Source organism: Dromiciops gliroides, chromosome 1 (assembly GCF_019393635.1).
Source record: "Dromiciops gliroides isolate mDroGli1 chromosome 1, mDroGli1.pri, whole genome shotgun sequence".
Taxonomy (NCBI): domain Eukaryota; kingdom Metazoa; phylum Chordata; class Mammalia; order Microbiotheria; family Microbiotheriidae; genus Dromiciops; species Dromiciops gliroides.
In genome coordinates, this window is record NC_057861.1 from 541,788,533 (window position 1) to 541,796,843 (window position 8,311).

Below are 8,311 nucleotides of genomic sequence, written 5' to 3' on the forward strand. Positions count from 1 at the left end.
AATAACAATTTGATTCCAAGGTCTTGGTAGCCAGTTTTTGTTCTTGCCTTCTGTTAAGGGCTAAAATTCTAGCAAAACTGTCTAAAATATCTAATGAGTGGTCGCCAATAAATTATAAGCTTTAGCAAGAGTTAGACTTTTAAGCATTTATTAAGGAGAATAAGAATTTGGTAAAGAGAGAGAGAAAGGCCTAGATTCCTATCTATTAAAGGGAGAGCACATTTCTAGCTCCCTTCTCCGCCAGCGTCCTCAGGAAAGAGCCCCAGAGTCAGCGCCAGTCTCTTCCTTCCTCCTCCCACTAGTCCGCGTCACTTCCTCCCAAAGAAAAGACTCCTGGTCTTGCCCTCAAAGACCTTCGCTTCATGGGCAGAACTCTTCTACAGTAAGTATCCAGCAGGTGCCATCATTCCAATCGTTACAGTCCCCCCTGTTGTTCCTCAAGAAACAAAATGTTTCCTTGATGGAACAGTAAAAACAATATAATAACTATTGCTAACTAATAATATGTGAACAACAATATAGAAAAGGAAGAGAGGAAAGTTTTGTCCAGAGGGGCGATTTTTTTTTTGTCCTCATGAACCGACGCTTTGACACTAGTCTTGCAAAGGGAGGGCCTCTGCAGAGAATACATGTTACAGATGGTGTATATTATAACAGAAAGAGAAAAAAACAACAAAAACAACAAATCAAAACTGTTCATTTAAAGTCTCTGAAAGTCTTTTCTCAGATGTCCTCTAGGTGTAGTCGTGGAATGGAAGTCTTTTCAGGGGTTGATGTGTGGATGCTGGTAATCAGCCAGGAAATTTCCTACAAAATTGAGCTTAACACAACTTTAAAATAGCTTTGTCAATAATCAAATCAAACAATGAAAGTTTTCAAAAACATGTCTAAGGGAATTCAGAATCTTAGTTGTTACACATGAAACATATAATAAAACAAAAATTGAACCATTCTTTAAAATTATAATATTACTATAGTCCCCCCCTTATGGAGGGTAATTGAGAAGACAATTGCTGCAATATTAATTATTAAAAATAATTTTTTTATCTTTGTTTCATCACTTTTTGCATCATCTGCCTAATTATCCTCATGCCATTATGAGAAATTAAAAAATCTAATATAATTGGTAACAGGTGTCAAGGCCAAATTCAACACTGTATTTATCATGACACCTGAGATAATTATGGGGGTTACCATAAAAGAACAGAGAAATGATGGGATATGAGCATTCCCACACTTGAGCAATATGTACTGCTCATACAGTATGCCAGGCTTAAAATAGGTGGATGGAATATATGTCCAAGCCACCGAACATATTGGAAGAAACTGAGTCAGACTTAATCAGATGCATGGGATTGAGATGTCCATGGCATCAGGCATATAGGAGGGAGCATAGAAGCCAGGTGTAGAAGTGAGATGGGTGGGATGAATACTTCCAGCCATCTGTACAATATTGTGGGGAAAAATAAAATAAAATATTAAACCAAGAGAATCCAACCTCAACATTTGTCAAAAGCCGTTCCCTCGGCCATACCTTAACTTCGTGCATGTCTCCCCTCATGTAACAGTTCAATGTCTGCTCTTTGCATGTATTCCTCTTGTGATTGGATGGCATCTTGGCCAACTGGCATCTGATAACTCAGAATAAAGGCAATTAATGTCTTAAATGATAAGTTCCCATAATCCAAGTCTCATATGGATTTAAAAATTGAGGATAATAAATGATTGCAAAAAATGTGAATACATCTTGACTCAGAACACAATATATAATTATGCAACAATTTCAAATAATACCCCTTTTTTGCACTTAGTATACAATTACTTTTGTGAAAAATCAGAACATATTTAAATACAAGTTAAAGCACAACAGAATATCAAAGAAAACTTTTTTCTGAAAAAAGAAAACTTTTACAAATGTTCCCCTCTTTTTTTTTTTTTTTGGAATATGCTTATCAAAAATAATACTTCTAGAATCAATTTACACTTGCCATGGCAAACAATTTTCCAGGGAAATGCTTTAAAGAGTTTGATCAAATAATCAGTTGAGAAAAAATAACAAAAACAAACAACTCAGAATATGGGAGCACAATACTCCTAGAATTAACACTGTATTATGAAATCAAAACCATCTTGCAATTTTTTCAAAATTAGATAAATGAATAGAAGAAAATACACATGGAACAATAAAAGACAGTGAAATTCAAACTAAGGAAATCTAAATGAACATGAACTTAAAGAGTATTATAAAATATAAACTTGATCACATGACTAAAAAGCTTTTACAAATATTCTCCTTGTTTTAAAAACTAAGTATAAGACACAATCTCAAAAGCATGAAAATCTCTATGAAAATAAACCCATACCATTAATTTCAAAATGTATATATAATAGCATAGAAATCCTATGTAACCTCTGAACTGACATTATTACTCTGAGTGAATTCAGAACACTTTTGATTCCGATATCTAAAATCCCCAATACTCATATCAATACCTTGCTGCTTACTTCTACATTTCTGTAAAATATGTACCCTTCCATGGCAAAAGAAGCAGAGTCTTGAACTATGGTGATGATTGTCATTATTATTCAGCTTAAGTTTTTCTTCTTTAACCCCTCTATATTGTCTGTCAGTCTTTTCACCATACAAATGCTTTATAAGATTACTAATTAAAGACAAAAGCAGGTTAGCAAAATTATGAACAAAACAAGCATATCTGGAATTTAAAGGGCTTTCTAAGGTTGTCTCAGAAGCACAGCCAGGCTGGGAAAGGGCTGAGCCTGAAGCTGCAAATGTAGTTAGAGAAAGTTGAGCATGCGCATCAGTTCTCTGGACTTCCCAGGCCGGGGAAGCAATGGGCTTGGCCATGGGAGGAGTAGAGGGTGGGGTCTGGGGAGGAGGGGAGGGACCAGCACAATTTGAATCCGACTTGATTTTGAACTCAGGCCTGGATTCCTCTTCCCCCACTTTGCCTCCAGGTGCTAGGGGATTAAAAGCTTCTAGAGGGTGGGTCATTGCCTCCAGGCATGCAAAATTAAAGCAACAATTACTGTTAGAACTGGGAAAAGCTGCGGGAATCTCTTCAGGTTTCTCTGAAAAAGCATGGTTGGGAGAGGGAGAGATATTTCCTTGTGTGAGTAAGTTGCTGGCTCTTTTAACAAAAATAAAAAGAAAAATAGAAAATCCACAAAAACAAAGCATTAACATGATCTTATCTCCCATTTGTCTGGTTAAACAGACTAAAATCAAAAATAGGATAATTAGGGAGTTTAAAAGGTCCATTTGAAAAAATTTAAAGGAAAACACAGCCAGTACGCCAGTACTTAGCAGTTAAAGGGAGAGGGAGGGGAAATTTCTTACCCAACCAGAAGATCAGAAGAAGACTGAGGTTTAGCTTTCCTCTTCGTGGTCAGTCATCTGTTAAGGGCTAAAATTCTAGCTAAACTGTCTAAAATATCTAATGAGTGGTCGCCAATAAATTATAAGCTTTAGCAAGAGTTAGACTTTTAAGCATTTATTAAGGAGAATAAGAATTTGGTAAAGAGAGAGAGAAAGGCCTAGATTCCTATCTATTAAAGGGAGAGCACATTTCTAGCTCCCTTCTCCGCCAGCGTCCTCAGGAAAGAGCCCCAGAGTCAGCGCCAGTCTCTTCCTTCCTCCTCCCACTAGTCCGCGTCACTTCCTCCCAAAGAAAAGACTCCTGGTCTTGCCCTCAAAGACCTTCGCTTCATGGGCAGAACTCTTCTACAGTAAGTATCCAGCAGGTGCCGTCATTCCAATCGTTACACTTCCAACTTATTATGGTTTTTATTAGTCTTATGAGAAACAAACCTTCAGGGAATGGAGCTTTGGAAAGCGTGTTAGGTTTAAAGTCAAAGGAGATGGGGGCAGCTAGGTGTCGCAGTGGATAAAGCACCAGCCCTGGATCCAGGAGGATCTGAGTTCAAATTCAGCCTCAGACGCTTGACACTTACTAGCTGTGTGACCCTGGGCAAGTCACTTAACCCTCATTGCCCTGCCAAAAAAAATAAAAATTAAAAAAATTATAAAGTCAAAAGAGATGAGTTCAAATCCCACCTCTGCCACCTACTAGCTGTATGATCTTGGGCAAGTCTGAGCCTCAGTTTTCTCTTTTGGAAAATGAGGGATTTGGATTCAAGAGCTTCTAAGATCCCTTGCAGCTCTAAATCTACATTCCCAACACATGTAAGAACAACAATAATAATAATTATAAATACAGTACTTTTAACTTTCTTTTCCTTCAAACATTTTTGATACTTTATCTCCTTTGATCCCTGTGAGACACATCAGGCAGAAATTATTCCACCCACTTGACAGATAAGGAAGTCAGAAGGGGAGAGCTATTGGAAAACAGATAGGCTAAACCCCTCTGGAAGATCTGTGGAAGGTACTTACAGAAATTTGGTAGGGGAGAGTGGGAGAGAGAAAGAGAATTGTCTTCCAAGTACAGCTCATACATCCTTTGCCTCAAAAAGAGTCAGTCTCTGACAAGAAATGATTTTTTTTCTTCCCTAAGAACCTGTCTTTGAAGTGGGTTTACTTGAAAGGACAAACAGAAAAGTCTGGGACTCAATCTTCTGCCTTACAAGGACATAAATTCTCCTTGCTAGTTTTCCCTTCCTCCTTCCCCTGAGTTGCAGTGTATTCTTGGCCATTTATTATTCATCATTATTACGATGGCACATCCAGCCAACTAATTCAACATCTTGCAGTGACATCCATTTTTTTTTTCGTTAAATGCATGGCGTGTTGGAATTTCTTTTGACAAACCCAAGTGCTCTGGCAGTCTCCACACCAACATTATATTTCCCCAAACATGCATTATCTGTTTAAAACTTTAATGGAGATCACAGAATAGATCCTTTCAGAAATAATCAAAGTCTCAATATATCACTGATCATTTAGCACTTTGCAGGATAAATGAGGACGTAAATGAAACTGTCTGCTCTTTCCACATCATAAGGGGAAATACAAGAAGTCTGATTTGAAGGCCCTAATGATCGTCCTCTGGGAGAGCAAGGGAGAAGAACTTCCTTCTGCTCTGGCCCTAGTTTTTCAGAGATGGCCTGACTCACAGCTACCCTGAGGGAACCCTTCAGTGACCACTGAAGCTGCAGTTCCCATCAGCCCTTTCAAAACACTGACCTTTTTTAAGCACACAAAAAGCTTGGCTCCCATGGCAAGGCAAAAGGGCCCTCAGCAAAATGGAAAAGCATATAAAAATGTCCTTTGGGAACCTAATCACCTCATTGTGTCCTCTCCTCATTCCCCTCCCTACCCCTGCTGTTAACACTCAGATCCCTCTATTGTCCCCTTGGGGCCCAGCACTCCCTATTTCTGCTGTGGGGAACAATTCCCTATACTTTAGACCTTTGTCTCCCTTTCTTTTTCACTTTCTCCACTACCAACATCAAGACTTACTTGTCCTGGGTCTTCTTCAGGACTCTGCTCCCTGTTAGCTAATCTGATCAACTGATTTGTATCAATCAGTAAGCAACTATTAAGCACTTACTACATGCCTGTGCTAGAAATATAAAGAAAGAAAATAACTTGGCACTTGACTTCAAAGACTATACATTCTACTGGGGAAGACAACAAGCCTAAAATGTGTATATGCGCATATATGTGTGTGTGTATGCATATGTATATATATATATATATATATATATATATATACAAGAGATATAGATAAAAAATTGATCAAATTCTATAAGATTGTAATGAATGACAAGGGTAGGGGCTGGATCTTTGATTTCATTAGTATTTGGAACTCTATGCTAAGGAAGTTCCCTCTATCAATACAGGGGAACCACAACTTATCTAGCACATTGAGTGGTAAAATTGAACTCAACTCAGTCTAATAAACATTTATTAAGTCCCTACCATGTGCCAGGCAGGGCAGCCTAATGGCTCAGTGGATAAGCCCTAGATCTGGAGTCAAGAAGGCCTAAGTTCAAATCTGGCCTCAGAATAGCTGTGTGATGCTGGGCAAGTTATTTAACCTATGTTTGTCTTAATCCACTAGAGAAGGAAAGGGCAAAATACTCCAGTATCTTTGTCAAGAAAACCCCCTGGATAGTATGGTCCAAGGGGTCAGGAAGAGTTGGACATGACTGAACAACTGAACAACAACATGTACCAGGCACTGTGCTAAGTTCAGGGTTAAGTGATTTGATCAGGGTCACACAGCTATAAGAGTTAGAGATAGAATAAGAAGATTTGTAGTCACTCTGAATCTAGAGGCTGTAGATGCTAAGTTGAAAGATACCTTAGAGGTTACTGAGTCTAACACCATTCACTTTACAGATGAGGAAACGAAGGCCCAGAAAGATGAAATGATTTGTACAGGGTCACACAGCTAATATGTCTAAGGCAGGATTCAAATGTAGGTCTTCCAGATTCCAACTCCAGCTAACTAGCCATTGTGCCAAACTGCCTCTCTTCACAAGCTTTTGTGAAGTCAGAGATTAGACAGACAGAAGTGGAAAAGGATAATTAGCCTTAAAAAGAGGAGGTCTCTAGTCTGACCCACTAGAGAAGGATTTCTTAACTTGGTGTTTGTCGATTTTTTGTGTATTTTAATAACTATTTCAATATCATTTGTTTCCTTAGTGTTCCTATTTATTTTATTTTATGCACTTATAAATGTTCTTTTGAAAGGAGGATCTATAGGCTTCACTTGACTTCCAAAAGGTCTCCTTTTTTTTTTTTTTCGGTGAGGCAATGGAGGTTAAGTGACTTGCCCAGGGTCACACAGCTAGTAAGTGTCTGAAGCCAGATTTGAACTCAGGTCCTCCTAAATCCAGGGCCAATGCTCTATCCATTGCACCACCTAGATGCCCCTAAAAGGGCTCCTTTTAAAAAAAAAGTTAAGAATCCCTGCTCTAGAGTTATCATTCTGGAAGGATTGTGTATTCCAGGGGCCTCCTCTGTAGTGGTCAAGATTCTGCCCAAACACAGAGAAAGGTTTGCCTTAGCAGAGAATTTTGGTCTTGCTCCAAAGGAGTGCCTCTTACTGACAGAGGCCAGAAAAAATTGTTACCTTCAATGAGAAGTAGTATTCTTCAATTTGTATTCAGATAATAACAGTTCTTTCTCCAGAAGCAGATAGTATGCTTCATCATGGGTCTTTTGTGAATGTCTTGGATCATTGTAATGCTGAGAATAGCTGAGTCATTCACACTTCTTCATCATACAATATTGCTCTTACTATGTACAATGTTCTCCTGGTTCTGTTCATTTCACTTTGCATCAGTTCATGTATTCCATCACAATCATATACCACCACTTTGAACAAGACCTTTTCACCATAGTCAGTCTCTTTCCTCCAATTCTCCCAACTCATATTTCCAGTATTAATGATTTATTTCTCTGTGGCTTCCCCTGCAACTCCATGTGACTTTTCAGGGCCCAGGGAAGAGGGAAGGACAACAGAAACCCAAACTTCAAGCTTATCTATTAAAGAAACTGTTGACTCCAAAAAAATGGACAAAAAGGGGAATACACTAAATTAACACTATTTTTTTAGAAAAGTTAATTAGATGCAAAGCAGTCACCACAATAACAAAAAAAAAAAATTCAGGTATCACCTCAACCAACAAACATTTAATCTTCTTGCCAAGCAAAGAGATATAGCAGCCATAGACAATGAAACTTTGTGATTCAAGATCATTAGCAAAATATTATGGAGGAAGATGAGGAGGGGGTAAGATTTTAAATAGTTTTACTGTAAAATTGTCCAAAAGCTTTTGAAGAAAAAAATTAGACTATAGTAAGATCCAGGTAAACCAAATAATCCTGAACACATCTGTTTTATTCTTGTTCTTGTTCTTGTTCTTGTTGTTTGTCCTTCATGCTCTAAGAGAACCACAACAGGGTGATATCATGACTTGCATTGAATTGGATTTAAGTGAGGCAGGGCTCTGAAAAGTCAACTCATTCTTTCCTCCAGAGCCATCTAGGTCCAGTGACAAGATTTATATCAGGACCAGATGGCCCTAGATGTTTAAGGCAATTGAAGTTAAGTGACTTGGCCAAGATCATACTGCTAGTAAGTGTCTGAGGTCAGATTTAAACTCATGTCCTCCCAACTTCAGGGCCAATGCTCTAACTACTGTGTGCCTAGCTGTCCCTATGAGCACATCTATAGATGAAACTAAGAGAATGTCAACAAAAAAACACAAAGTGGAACAGATCTGCCAAGGTTTCCATAACAGTCTAATCTCATCAGTAGTGATAATTGAACCACTACATTTACTCTACCATCTCAATATCCAACATATTATTTGAGGA